This window comes from Lithobates pipiens, unplaced genomic scaffold, assembly GCF_037356315.1.
Source record: "Lithobates pipiens isolate NorthernLeopardFrog02 unplaced genomic scaffold, aLitPip1_a1.2 Scaffold_27, whole genome shotgun sequence".
In the NCBI taxonomy this organism is placed as follows: domain Eukaryota; kingdom Metazoa; phylum Chordata; class Amphibia; order Anura; family Ranidae; genus Lithobates; species Lithobates pipiens.
In genome coordinates this window covers 33,465,572-33,481,361 of record NW_027507788.1, presented here as the reverse complement: position 1 = coordinate 33,481,361, position 15,790 = coordinate 33,465,572, and the positions used below count along the sequence as shown (strand labels likewise).

The 15,790-nt window shown below is 40.9% G+C and overlaps 1 pseudogene; it reads left to right on the top strand.

Moving 5' to 3' along the window:
* Positions 1 to 13,214: 13,214 nt before the first annotated feature.
* On the top strand, positions 13,215 to 15,225 carry LOC143932944 (N-formyl peptide receptor 3-like; annotated as a pseudogene).
* Positions 15,226 to 15,790: the final 565 nt, after the last annotated feature.

The window sequence follows — 15,790 nt, the reverse complement described above, 5'->3', positions numbered from 1 at the left end:
TGCCTCCTCAACATACATCAATGAAGGCATACACCTAGCAGTGCTGCCTATCAGCGTAACCGATCAGAGCCGATCAGTGCCCATTTTTGCTACCCATCATTGACTATCAGTGCCCATCACTGAACCTATCGGTGCCCATCAGTGCTGCCTCATCAGCATAAATCAATGAAGGAGAAAAATGACCTGATTTAAATTTTTTAGAACAAAAAAAAAAAAAAATATATATATATATATATATATATATATATATATATATATATATATATATATATATATATATATATATATATATATATATATATATATATATATATATATATATATATTAACCACTTCAATACAGGGCACTTAAACACCTTCCTGCCCAGACCAATTTTGAGCTTTCAGCGCTGTCGCACTTTGAATGACAATTGCGCGGTCATGCTACACTGTACCCAAATGACATTTTTATCATTTTTTTCCCACAAACAGAGCTTTCTTTTGGTGGTATTTGATCACCTCTACGGTTTTTATTTTTTGCGCTACAAATAAAAAAATACCGAAAATTTTGAAAAAAAAAATGTTTTTTTTTGTTTCAGTTTCAAAACTTTGTAAATAAGTATGTTTTCTCCTTCACTGATGGGCACTGATGGGGCTACACTGATGGGCACTGATAAGGTGGCACTGATGGGCACCAATGTGGCACCAATGAAGTGGCACTGATAGGCGGCACTGATGAGCGACATGGATGGGCGACACGGATGGGCGACACGGACGGACACTGATAGGTGGCACAAATTGGCACTGATAGCTGGCACGGATGGGCGGCACGGATGGGCATGGATAGGCGGCACAGGTGGGCATGGATAGGCGGCACAGGTGGGCATAGATAGGCGGCACAGGTGGGCATAGATAGGCGGCACAGGTGGGCATGGATAGGCGGCACAGGTGGGCACTCATAGGCGGCACAGGTGGGCACTCAGGCGGCACAGGTGGGCACTCAGGCGGCACAGGTGGGCACTCATAGGCGGCACAGGTGGGCACTCATAGGTGGCATCGGTGTTATAGTAATGGATGCCAATCAGTGCCAAACAATAATGCATGCCAATCAGTGATGCCCATTGTGGCCACTGATTGGCATACATTATGGGCACTGATTGGCACCCATTGTGCTGACTGGCACCCTGGTGGTCTAGGGAGGATTATGGATTTTTATTACCTTTTCCCTGGTGGTCTAGTGGTGTCCCTTGTGGTCCAGTGTGGGCATCCTCGGGGGGGCTGTGCTGATAATCGATCAGCACAGACCCCCCCTGTCAGAGGAGCAGCCGATCGGCTCTCCTCTACTCGCGTCTGACAGACGCGAGTGAGGGAAAGCCGATCACCGGCTCTTCCCATTTACACTGTGATCAGCCGTGATTGGACACGGCTGATCACATGGTAAAGAGTCTCCGTCGGAGACTCTTTACCGAGATCGTAGTTGCCGGGTGTCAGACTGACACCCCGCAACAACGATCGCCGCGATGCGCGCCCCCGGGGGCGCGCAGCGGCTCATTATCCTAATCACGTCATATGACGTCCGGTTAGGATAATGAAACCACTTTGCCGCCGTCAATTTGTAATAGGGCGGGCGGCAAGTGGTTAATCGGTCTTTTTACATTCTTAAAAAAAAAAAAAACACAGAGGTGATCAAATACCAAAAGAAAGCTCTATTTGTGGGGAAAAAGATGATAAAAATGTCATTTGGATTCAGTGTTATATGACCGCGCAATTGTCATTCAAAGTGGTGCAGTACTGAAAGTTTGCAGGATGGGGTTTAAGTGGCCAGTAAGCAAGTGGTTAAACCATATTTTGTGGGTAAAAAGACTGTGGCATATGCATGCTGAGTAGGAGGTTTTATTTAACTATGCCTTTTTAAGCCCCACCCACCCATTACCAGAGCAATATGACCACACCCACAATTTGGCACTTTATTTTTTTAGATCATTTTTCTAGGTATGGGGGTATGTAAAAAAAAAAAAAAGCCCTGGGTTCCAGATGTATGAGGTACACCACTGGCAACAGTAAAGTGTATTAATAGGCAAATATTTTTTATTTTAAATTTATTTTGGGATCGACTTTCATTTTTAAAATTTTGACTGTGTGTCAGTTTGGAAGATTTCTCTTCACTAACAGGAAGGGAGAGCAAATCCTCTCTAAGACATTATATTATTATTATATTCTGTCCCAGTTACAACAATCACCAGGACAAATTATTTGAAATTACCAATAAAGCAATCCAATATGTGATGAAGTGAATATTGAAATATAAATGATATAAATATGAATAGAAATGTGACAAAATAGAAATGAATATAAATAAATATGAGTCCTTAAAGCGGGACTGTACTGGGGAAAAAAATATTAAAAGCCAGCAGCTATAAATACTACAGCTGCTGACTTTTAATAAATGGACACTCACCTGTCCCGAGGTCCAGCGATGCCGGCAGCCGAGGCCAATCGATCGCTCAGCTCTCGGCTGCTGCCGCCACCATTCTAGGTGAGGGAATCAGGAAGTGAAGCGAATCGGCTTCACTTCCCGGTTTCCTACTGCGCATGCGTGAGTCACGCAACGTAATGGGAATTGTCTGCGCTTTCTCTGGGACCCGTGTGTGTCCCAGCAGAGGGCGCGGCAGGACAGGAAGAGGCGTAGACTCCCACGGGAGTCTATACCCGGAAGTGGGTGTAAATACCTGTCTTTGACAGGTATCTCCGCCCCCTCCCCCCTGAAAGATGCCAATTGTGACACCGGAGGGGGGGGAGGGAACCCCGCTTTAATAAATGTCAGAAGTGGTAGTAACGGCACACATCTACTATTAATTATACTTGCAGCAGACTCACCTGCTGTTCATTACCTTTTGTATTTAAAAGGATCTGTGTAAATGTGTAGGAAATTAGAAAGTGTGACATAAAAAATGTCTACGTGACAATAGCTCTCATGAAATTATGAAAAATTATAATAAAAAATGATAAAAACTAAACTAAACTAAATAATAAAATAAGAAAAATAAAATAAAATATAAAGAAACCAATATTGTATGAAAAAAAGCACAACAAATATTCTACAAATATAAATCACTGGCAATATGCGTAGGGGTATTATGAAGGCCCTACTACACATATAAAGGTTATAATATACTTGTTGCGATATTAAAGGTGCAAATATACATTAGTGCAAAACATTCATTGCAAAGTGCACGGTGCTTAGAAAAGTGCTATAATAACAATATCTTTTGTGAAAAAGTGCTGGGTGCTACTTAAAGTGCCATAGTTTATATATTTTTTTATATATTTTCAGTCCTTATGTATTTATAAAGTCGCTAAATGGAAGCATGCGATTTATAAGTTGATATAAAAGTCCAAAGGCAGAAAAGACAATAAAGCTCCAGTAAAAAGTTCTTCTAAAACAAAGATGACAGTGTGCTTCAGTTCTCAGTGGATTCCTGGAGAGCCCCTGTGCCGCTATACAGAGCTGGTCCGGTTATTATCCAGTGATAATCCAAAGATTTCCTCATTAAAAGCAAGATGAGGCAAATATAGTGTAATCCAGTATTTTAAAAGTTTTATTAAATAAATAGATAGAATGCTACTCACACAGTAGAAGATAAACAATGCATTTCAATGTTTCAATGTAAGTCACAGCATATTTGAATTCACCGCCGCCACCACTGTACGAGAGTGTATACACCTTAGGCCACGCCCTGCGCGTTTTGTCATCGGAAGTCGTCTGGAGCGGCCATCTTGGTGCTCCACTCTTTTAATATAGGGTGTACTATCGTTACGGCGCATGCGCGAACACATAGACACCATTTTGCTTACTGGAATATAGGGGATTAGTAAAACCCAATGAATTACTGCCTCTGTGGCGCTTGCGCAAACCACCAACTTCACTTCAAATATGAGTCCTTGTCCTCATCAACATGGGGACAAGGTGCTTTGGGGTGGGAAGCTCAGGGCCCCTCTGCCCCAAAGCACCCACCCTCCCCATGTTGAGGGTATGCAGCCTGGTATGGTTCAACAGGGGAGGCATGCACGCTCTTCCTCAACCCCTTTCCTGACCTGCTGGACTGTGTGCTCGGATAAGGGTCTGCTATGTATATGGGGGGGAACCCCTTCCGGTTTCCCTTAACCCCTTCCCGCCGAGCGTACGCAGATGTGCGTACTCGGCTTCCGGGGGGTATACCGGGATGATGCCCGCACCTGCAGGCATCATCCCGGTACCGTTTTTTCAGCAGGCGATTGGCTATCCAGGCATAGCAACCGATGCAGCTAAAAGCCGTTCGGCTGTTATGCCGGAGGAGTGGGAGGGGACGTCCCCCCCTCCCCCGCCTCCCGCCGCTGTTACCGCTGCTCCCGCTCAATCAAGAGCACCAATTCAAGTTCCGCTGCCTCCGGCTGCTGGGAAGGAACTGGAACGAAGCCGAAGCCGGAACGAAGCCTCATAGTAAACACGGAAGCGACGTCATGACGTCACTTCCCGTTTACTCGGCTGCCAATGGCGCCGGTTTTAAAATAATATACGGTATTCAGAATCACCGTTTTCGGTGATCTGAATACATTGAAGTGTAGAGGAGGGGTAGGGGGTCTTTTAGACCCCCGATCCCTCCATAAAGAGTACCTGTCACCACCTATTACTGTCACAAGGGATGTTTACATTCCTTGTGACAGCAATAAAAGTGATCACATTTAAAAAAAAAAAAACAATTTAGTCATTTTAAAATAAATAAAATAATAAAAAAAAATTTTTAAAGCGACTGTCGCCCCTGTGAGCTCGCAAAGCAAAGAAAACGCATACTGAAGTCGCGCCCGCGTATGTAAACGGTGTTCAAATCACACATGTGAGGTATCGCCGCAATCGTCTGAGCGAGACCAATAATTCTAGCACTAGACCTCCTCTGTAACGCTAACCTGGTAACCGTAAAAAAAATTTAAAGCATCGCCTATTGAGATTTTTAGGTACCGTACTTTGTCGTCAATCCACAAGTGCGCGCAATTATAAAGTTTGACATGTTTGGTATCTATTTACTCGGCGTAACATTATGCAAAAAAATTGGGCTAATTTTACTGTTTTTTTTTTTAATTCATGAAAGTTTCCCTTTTCCCAAAAAAATTTGTTTAAAACACCGCTGCGCAAATACCGTGTGACATAAATAATATATAATGTTTGGGGGTTCCAAGTAATTTTCTAGCAAAAAATATGGATTTTAACTTGTAAATAGGGATGAGCCGAACACCCCCCGGTTCGGTTCGCACCAGAACTTTCGAACGGACCCCACGTTCGTTACGAACATTAGAACCCCATTGAAACCTATGGGACTCGAACGTTCGAAATGGAAAGTGCTAATTTTAACGGCTAATATGCAAGATACTGTCCTAAAAGGGTTTGGGGACCTGACTCCTGCCTCAGGGGACATGGGTCAATGCAAAAAAAAGTTTTAAAAACGGCCGTTTTGGCGGGAGCACTGATTTTAATGACGATTAAAGTGAAAAAAAAAGTGAAATATTCCTTTAAATATGGTGCCTGGGGGGTGTCTGTAGTATGCCTGTGAAGTGCCACGTGTTTCCCGTGTTTAAAACAGTCCCTGCACAAAATGACATTAAACGGAAATAACACCATTTAAAACTGCTTGCGGTTTTAATGTTATATCTGGTTCCTGCAATATGGTTGAAAATCATTGAGAAAAATGGCATGGGTAGCCCTCCCTGCCCATTACCAGCCTATTTGGGTCTTGTACGCATATTAAGGGGAACCCTGTACCCATATTAAAAAAAGGAAATGCGTGTGGCCCCCAGGCCCTATATACTCAGAACAGCAGTATACAGGCGGTGCAAACAAGACAGGGACTGTGTAGGTTTGTTGTGTTAAGTTGAATCTGTTTGTAATTTTCAACTGGTACATTTTTAAAGTGTAGCTCCAGTCAAAAAAACTATTTTTAAGCTTTTTGGAAAACATAGGGAAGGGTTATCACCCCTGTATAATTTGTTTTGTCGTCCATCTTTTTTCATCTCACTTGCTGCTGTCTCCTTGCGTTTGCAAGTAGGAGATGTTTGTAAGTTGGATGTTTGAAAGTAGGGGCCTGCCCTATATTATAGCGGTATGTACTGGGTACAGAGCACGCAGACAGCACGCACTATCTCCTAACACTACTGACTGCAAGCTCTATTATTAAAGATGGACCACTAGCTATATAGGTGAGGTGAATATCGCGGTGTATACTGCGGTCAGGGCACGCAGACAATAACCAGAAAACAGCAGAGATAAAGGGGTATATACAGATGTATACTGTGCTGTGCTGGAGGCACACACAACTTCCAATAACTCCTGCAGATGGCAATTGGGCTCAAATAGAGAACAGCTATGTAGGTGGATTATAGCGGTATGTACTGGGTACAGAGCACGCAGACAGCACGCACTATCTCCTAACACTACTGACTGCAAGCTCTATTATTAAAGATAGATCACTAGCTATATAGGTGAGGCGAATATAGTGGTGTATACTGCGGTCAGGGCACAGACAATAACCACTACACAACAGCAAGATAGGAAATCAGCCAAAAACGATCGGTGTGTACTGTGTTGAAGGTACACAGAACACCCACTGCTTCAGATGCCAACACACTACACGAGGCCGCCTCAAAGGCGGCCTTATATAGTGTGGGGCATGCACTACACAGCCTGAGCTATGATTGGCCACAGGCAGGATGCCTGTGGCCAATCATGGCTCTCCTCGCTGCTGGCGCTGCGATTGGCCAAGCATGCGGGGTCACAGTGCATGCTTGGCCAATCATGAGCCAGCAATGCACTGCGCCATCGCAGTGCATTGTGGGCCGTGCGCGCCACACGAATTTTGACGCGAACGGACCAAGAGTTCGGATTTCGCCGAACGGACGAACAGCCAATGTTCGAGTCGAACACGAAGCTCATCCCTACTTGTAAACACCAAATGCCAAAAATAGGCTTAGTCATGAAAGGGTTAAAATCCACAACAGACCGAAGGGCCGGGTATGGTCTTGGAGGGGGAACCCCATGCCATTTCTTTTCAGTTTGGCGTGAAGTTCCCATTCAAGATCCTCGAAGCACAAGTTGCATGCCAAAGTTGGATCAGTTAAGAGGATGATCTGACTTTGATCCGGGTATTCAATGGGCTGAAGTAGGATCAAAGTCAGACCAAAGTAGTGCAGGAACCTTTTTCAAATTCAGACCGACTTGTGTCCAGTTAAGACGGCTCTCATAGGGAACCATTGATTTGCACACGTCATGAGAGATGACCTCCCAATTTCAGAGCATTTGTTGTACCAGTGTGAACCCAGTCTCAGACGGTTGTCACCAGAACAGATGTCCCAATCAGATTTCTACTTACCCTTTGTTCCAATACCAACTATAACATTTTGGGTTTCTTCTCACTTTCTGTCCCAGCGACAATGGCCACCAGGAAAAGGAGAAGTTAAACCTCCCTAGCAAGATACAGGCAGCAATAAAACCTGATAGGCGTTCCAAGTGTTTTATTTAATTCAAAATTAAGAAGATATGTCATAGTTTAGACTGCGACTGTGACACTAGGCCGACTATTTGGGTTCATCTTGGCCACTAAGCAAACATTTTTTGAAAATTATGTTAAAATACTTACGTTTTATATTTATACATCAATCCTGAACTATCAATTGCAGAAAAATAAAATCAAAGAATTCCAGGAGGGTATACAAACACCATTTTAACATTTACTATAAATATATCATCTTTATAAGTGTATATGAGTATAGGTTAGACAGGGTAGGTCTTTCTCCCCTCTTATTAATGTACATAGAAAGCATTTATATAATAATATGGATGCTGAAAAAATTTATTTGATGGTTTTTGTGCATGTGCAGTGCAGTGTTTCTATTAAACATTACAAATTGTTATTTGCTTATAATGGCTAAGTGGAGCTTTCTTATGGCACTTGGAGTCTTTTTATGGATAAATGTATTCTTAGTTCAGTGTCTATGATCACTGTTTTAAATTTTGATATACACCTTTGAATTTGTTTTGTGTAATAAAACACATTTCATTGTAACAATTTGTATTAGACATGAGCGTAGTCGAAAAATTAGTTTGTTTTTCATTTCATACCTTTTTATTTTTTTACGTTTTTCGGGTCATTCGTTATGATCACAATTCGGAAATTGGAAAATTTGTGAATTTGTAAATACGAAAATCCAAAAATAGGGAAGAAAATCGAAAAAAAAAAAATCAAAACTAACTAATAATAACTAACTATTAAATTATAGGACTTGTAATTTCCTTTCAAGTTTGACTGGCAGAGAACGTAACGAATACAAATTTAACCAAAGTTACGAATTATCGAAAATAAGGAACGCCGCATCTAAACAAATGGAATGGAACAAATTAATAATAAATAATATTAATAATAAAAACTTAGTATTATTATTTTTATTTATTATTATTATTAATTTGTTACATTCCATTCGCTTAGATAAGGAATTCGTTATTTCGGATAATTTGCAATTTCGGATAAATTCATATTCGTTACGTTCACTAACAGACAAATTTGAAGGAAAATTCCAATACCTATAATTTAATAGTTAGCTTCTAGCTTTCATTTTTAAAACCTAACTGAACAAGTGGAGGATAGATGCTGATTGGTTGATATGCACAGTAGCTCCAGATTCTGTCTTTTCAAGTTTTCATAAAATCCCCTCAAAATGTGGTGCAGCTGTGCATAGTAACCAATCAGCTTCCAGTTTTTTTGTCAAAGCTTAATTGAACAAGCTGGAGTTAGAAGCTGATTGGCTACCATGCACCGCTGCACCAGATTTTGCACCCCCCCCCACCCCCCACTGTGTTTTACGATGTATAATCCTAACTACAACTCCTGAAGTTCTATGAGTTGTGTCGAAAAACATATGAAGAGTTTACCTTTATTAAAATTAGTGTGCTGAGGTTTGTATGTGTCTGTTTCATTCTTGCTTGTGGCTCTATAATTAAACCATATTGGGTGCCAGATGTACTAGGTACACCACTGGTAAGAGTAACATGTATTGATAGGCAAATGTTTTTATTTATTTATTTATTTTGGGATCGACTTTCATTTTTTAAACTGTGTGTCGCTTTGGAAGATATCCCTTCACTAACACAAAGGGAGAGAAAATCCTATCTAAGACAGTTTTCACCACAAAAAGAGTCCTCAATGGAAGTTTTCCTTTCACCGGTTCCAAAAACAACCAGTCCATATCGGGGGGTGATGAGCAATACTAAACTTCTCTTAATTCCCTTTACCCATCATTTTGTTTCTTTACACAGCACAGGGCTCTATAACACTAAAAATAAAGTCATATGAGTAACTGTAAATATTCTTTATTATGCAGAAGCCATATCTAAATCTTATCTTATCATACAGAAGTTTGGTTTTCTTTCAGACATCTTAAACCTCTCAGCCATATCACTTTATTATCAGATAACGTCATAGCCAAATCTTATGATTTGTACACATGGTCAGAAATTACAACGGAAAAGTCTGATCAATCGATGTTGTTGGAAAATCCGATGGTGTGTGGGCTCTAGCGGGCTTTTTCCGGCAGAATTTCAGAGGGAAAAAATTTGAGAGCAGGACCTAAAATTTTCCAACAGCAAAATCCGATTGGACTTTTTCCGATCGTGTGTATAGCATTCCAATGCACAAAGTGCCACACATGCTCAGAATAAATTTGGGGACAAAAGCTATTGGCTACTGGCCTCTACGTAGTCCTGTCGTATGTTTTGTACGTCACCTCGTTCTGAACGATGAGATTTTCCGACAACTTTGTATGCAACACAAGTTTCGGACAAAATCCGTTGAAAAAAATCCAACGGATTTTGTGGTCGGAATGTCCTACCGTGTTTATGGGGCATTAGACCCAAAAAGAGTCCCAATACAGGTCCTTCTCAAAAAATTAGCATATTGTGATGAAGTTCATTATTTTCTGTAATGTACTGATAAACATTAGACTTTCATATATTTTAGATTCATTACACACAACTGAAGTAGTTCAAGCCTTTTCTTGTTTTAATATTGATGATTTTGGCATACAGCTCCTGAAAACCCAAAAATCCTATCTCAAAAAATTAGCATATTTCATCCGACCAATAAAAGAAAAGTGTTTTTAATACAAAAAAAGTCAACCTTCAAATAATTATGTTCAGTTATGCACTCAATACTTGGTCGGGAATCCTTTTGCAGAAATAACTGCTTCAATGCGGCGTGGCATGGAGGCAACCAGCCTGTGGCACTGCTGAGGTGTTATGGAGGCCCAGGATGCTTCGATAGCGGCCTTAAGCTCATCCAGAGTGTTGGGTCTTGCGTCTCTCAACTTTCTCTTCCCAATATCCCACAGATTCTCTATGGGGTTCAGGTCAGGAGAGTTGGCAGGCCAATTGAGCACAGTAATACCATGGTCAGTAAACCATTTACCAGTGGTTTTGGCACTGTGAGCAGGTGCCAGGTCATGCTGAAAAATGAAATCTTCATCTCCATAAAGCTTTTCAGCAGATGGAAGCATGAAGTGCTCCAAAATCTCCTGATAGCTAGCTGCATTGACCCTGCCCTTGATAAAACACAGAGGACCAACACCAGCAGCTGACATGGCACCCCAGGCCATCACTGACTGTGGGTACTTGACACTGGACACTGGACCTCAGGCATTTTGGCATTTCCCTCTCCCCAGTCTTCCTCCAGACTCTGGCACCTTGATTTCCGAATGACATGCAAAATTTGCTTTCATCCGAAAAAAGTACTTTGGACCACTGAGCAACAGTCCAGTGCTGCTTCTCTGTAGCCCAGGTCAGGCGCTTCTGCCGCTGTTTCTGGTTCAAAAGTGGCTTGACCTGGGGAATGCGGCACCTGTAGCCCATTTCCTGCACACGCCTGTTCACGGTGGCTCTGGATGTTTCTACTCCAGACTCAGTCCACTGCTTCCGCAGGTCCTCCAAGGTCTGGAATCAGTCCTTCTCCACAATCTTCTTCAGGGTCCGGTCACCTCTTCTCATTGTGCAGCGTTTTCTGCCACACTTTTCCCATCCCACAGACTTCCCACTGAGGTGCCTTGATACAGCACTCTGGGAACAGCCTATTCGTTCAGAAATTTCTTTCTGTGTCTTACCCTCTTGAGGGTGTCAATGGTGGCCTTCTGGACAGCAGTCAGGTCGGCAGTCTTACCCATGATTGCGGTTTTGAGTAATGAACCAGGCTGGGAGTTTTTAAAAGCCTCAGGAATCTTTTGCAGGTGTTTAGAGTTAATTAGTTGATTCAGATGATTAGGTTAATAGCTTGTTTAGAGAACCTTTTCATGATATGCTAATTTTTTTAGATAGGAATTTTGGGTTTTCATGAGCTGTATGCCAAAATCATCAATATTAAAACAAGAAAAGGCTTAAACTACTTCAGTTGTGTGTAATGAATCTAAAATATATGAAAGTCTAATGTTTATCAGTACATTACAAAAAATAATGAACTTTATCACAATATGCTAATTTTTTGAGAAGGACCTGTATATGGAGTGCACACACAATACTGAGCTGATAAACACACAGAAAACTTCTACCAGAAACAACACAACTTCAGGTAAGGACAATAATATCATAAAAAGAATACAGAAGGGATTGTAATGGTTCTTTAAAAGATTGTGGAAATCTGTTGAGCAAAGGAAATGTTTTCTATAACATTACATTAGGTGGGTAATACTTAGTAAGTAGTGATCAGATAGACTTCATTTGCTGCACGAAAATGAATATTGTATGGTGAGGCAGCAAGTCTCTCGGACATTTAAATACATCCATTGGGAAATATATTTAAAGCTTCTTGTTTCTATAAGAATCTGTAGACAGAGCATGTCATCTATAGTAACATATTCAGTTGTAGATTACTATAGGTCTACAGATGTAAAAAGAGTCCTCTGGAGACAAACACCTAGGATTCCTTTTACATTGTAGTACATTGGCTGGATTAGAATGATATAACATTTACAAATGAAAATTAAGAGATCTACAAAAACTAGATAAGCATTATGAATATCAGATAGCATATTTAAGACTTTAAGATATATTGAAAGTAAATGCTTTCTTTAACCACTTAAGCCCCGGACCATTTTGCAGGCCAAAGACCAGAGCACTTTTTGCAATTTGGCACTACATCGCATTAACTGACAATTGCGTGGTCATGCGACTTGGCTCCCAAACAAAATTGCCGTCCTTTTTTTCCCACAAATAGAGCTTTCCTTTGGTGGTATTTTATCACCCCTGTGGTTTACATTTTTTGCGCTATAAACATAAAAAGAACAACATTTTTGAAAAAAAAGCATTATTTTTTACATTTTACTATAATAAATATCCCCCAAAAATATATATAAAAAAAAACATTTTTTTCCTCAGTTTAGGCCGATACGTATTCTTCCACATAATTTTGGTTAAAAAAATTGCAATAAGTGATTATTGAAACCCCTTTGCCGCTGTCATTTGCTATATGGCAGGCGGCAAGTGGTTAAACTACATAGAGGGTTCTTTACTGTAAGAGTGGCAAGGATGTGGAATTCCCTTCCACAGACGGTGGTCTCAGCGGGGAGCATCGATAGTTTCAAAAAACAATTAGATAAGCACCTGACCGATCGTAACATACAGGGATATACTATATGAAATACTGACATATAATCACACACATAGGTTGGACTTGATGGACTTGTGTCTTTTTTAAACCTCACCTATTATGTAACTATTATGAACATTGATTATTTTTATATGCTGAGTTCTTATATGATCAGCTATGCAATCAATTAGCATAATTCATTACCATTGCCTTTTATTTGCTTATTGTGTGTTTTTACAAAATTATTTGACATTACATCATAGATACATTTTTATGTTGGGTTTACTGTATTTTCTATGAATTGAGTTGGCACTCTTGTATTGGGGATTCTAGAGTGTATTTAGGGGTTATGGTGAGATTTTTTTAAATAAGTAAAGATGTATATATATGCCTTTATTATTTTGTTGACTTTGTGCTGTGCTTTCTTTCCTTGTCTGACACAAAAATGGTCCATAAAAACACATTTCAAAGGAAATTTCCCCCCAGTTGGTTAGAATGTTTCTTCACATATCTCAGTGTACCTTTGTTACATATTTCTTAAATCGTGTTCATTTTGCAGAGCATCAAACTTGATATCTGATATCTTTTGCATTATTTCTCAATCTGTCTGCCAGTGTCCTACAACTCACCATCATCAGTATTGATCGCTGGATCTCCATAGTCTTCCCTGTTTGGTGTCGGAACCATCGCACCATGAGACTGGCTGTGAAAGTCGTTCTTGCACTTTGGATTATATCTTCTCTACCCAATGTATCTTACTTCATAAATACATATCCATATGATGTCAATGATACCATTGTGGTTTGTTATGTAGATCGGTCAATGTACGACACTCAAGTTATAATAAGATTTATCATTCTGTTTGTTATTCCTTTTACTATCATTATCTTCTGTTACACTGTCATATCTTTTTGCGTATTCAAAGAAATCGCAGAGTAACATCTACCAAACTTTACAACAGGGGCGTTGCTAGGTGGCAAAAAGACCAGTCTGATGCTGGCACCGGGGGGGGGGGGGGAGAGTCCAGGGTGGTTATGGCATTGGGTTTTTTGGCTGGACGAGCTCACTTGCTGGTTGCTGCCTGGGGCTTACCAGTGCCCATCAATTTTGACCGCTCAGATACCTGACACACTGACCATTACACTGACCTCACCTACATGATCTACATACACTGACCTACCTGACATGCATACACCTACCTAACATACACTGACCTACCTGACATGCATACACCTACCTAACATACACTGACCTACCTGACATGCATACACCTACCTAACATACACTGACTTACCTGACATGCATACACCTACCTACCTAACATTCACTGACCTCACCTACATACACTAACCTAACTCACATGCAAACACCTACCTAACATACATACACTGACCTCACCTACATACACCGACCTACCTAACATACTTCTACCTACCTAACATACACTGACCTACCTGACATGCATACACCTACCTACCTAACATACACTGACCTACCTGACATGCATACAGCTAACTACCTAACATACACTGACCTCACCTACATACACTGACCTACCTAACATACATACACTGACCTCCCCTACATACACCTACATACACTGACCTACCTAACATACACCTACCTAACATACACTGACCTACCTGACATGCATACACCTACCTACCTAACATACACTGACCTACCTGACATGCATACACCTACCTACCTAACATACACATACCTACCTGACATGCATACACCTACCTAACATACATACACTGACCTCACCTACATACACTGACCTAACATGCATACAACTACCTAACATACACTGACCTTGCCAACGAGATCTTCTTCACACTGCCATCCGCCCCCAGCACAGATGGCCATCAACAATACATTGGTGCAGTCTGACAGACTGACAGACTGAAAGATCTCGTCCAATCGCTCCTCCGCTGCCATGATGATCTTTCCAATCGCTGAGCGGGGATCTCAGTGATGTGGTGCGGCGCAGCGGCGGCATTGTAATATATATATTCTGTAATACAATTGTAATTGTAGTGCCTATGATGAACTTCACACATCCCATGGTCCCGCCATTGGACCAGTGGGACGTCCATCATAGCTCCAGAAGGCCGTACCTGCTAGGTCACTCGGCGCATCAGATCGGTCTCCACTCAGCGGCGGGTGGCGGTGCTCAGGGCTAACAATTGAATGGTGCCTTCCTGAGACTCTTGGCTTTTCGGGGACCCATTAGGGGGCTCCAGCCCCCCCCCCCCCCCAGCCACCCCCTGCCGACGCCCCTGCCTTACAAAGTGATTGCAGCCATCATCATTTTCTTCTTTATTTGCTGGTTTCCTTACCATATATTTTGCATCATGTATTCATATGGAATGCATGATCTCAGGCCTGTGGCTTCTATAGGCTATGTTATATCACACTTATTGGCATTCTAGAACAGCTGTGTGAACCCTCTTCTCTATGTCTTCATTGGCCAAAACGTCAAACAAAAATTCTGGAGCACCATTAAATCTGGTGTTGAGAGAGTTTTCACCGAGGACACCAACCTGACAGATCCAAATAGACACCTGATCATGCCATAAGCCAAATGTGATAGAGTTATTTCAACACATATTAAGGGATGATGTGGCAATGTTTGCAAATGTATATGCTTTATTTATACTAATAATTGTGGTTGAATACTCTAGGAGCCTGATAGACATGTGCAGTTTGTTTCGTCTTGAAATTGAATAGTACTGAATTTAAACGAATCGGAAATAACAAAAAAAATTGGGATGGAATTTGAATTTGTAATGATTCAAATAGTTTTCAAAGTCGAATAATTTTCGAATTCGAATAATTTTCCAATTTCCAAAGAGAATAAAATATAAAAGAAAAAAATAGAATAGAATAGAAAAGGATATAACAGAAAGAGTAGAATATAATAGAGTAAAACAAAACAGAATAGAAAAAAAGAATAAACAAGAGTAGACTATAATAGAATAGAAAAGAACAGAATTAATAACACAATAGAATAGAATATAACCTATATTATATATATTATATATATAGCTGGTGTCTCGGGTCCTTATTGGATAGATTGATAGCAGCGCAGCCATTGGCTCCCGCTGTTGTCAATCAAATCCAATGACCCAGCACCGGAGGGTGGGGCCGAGTCC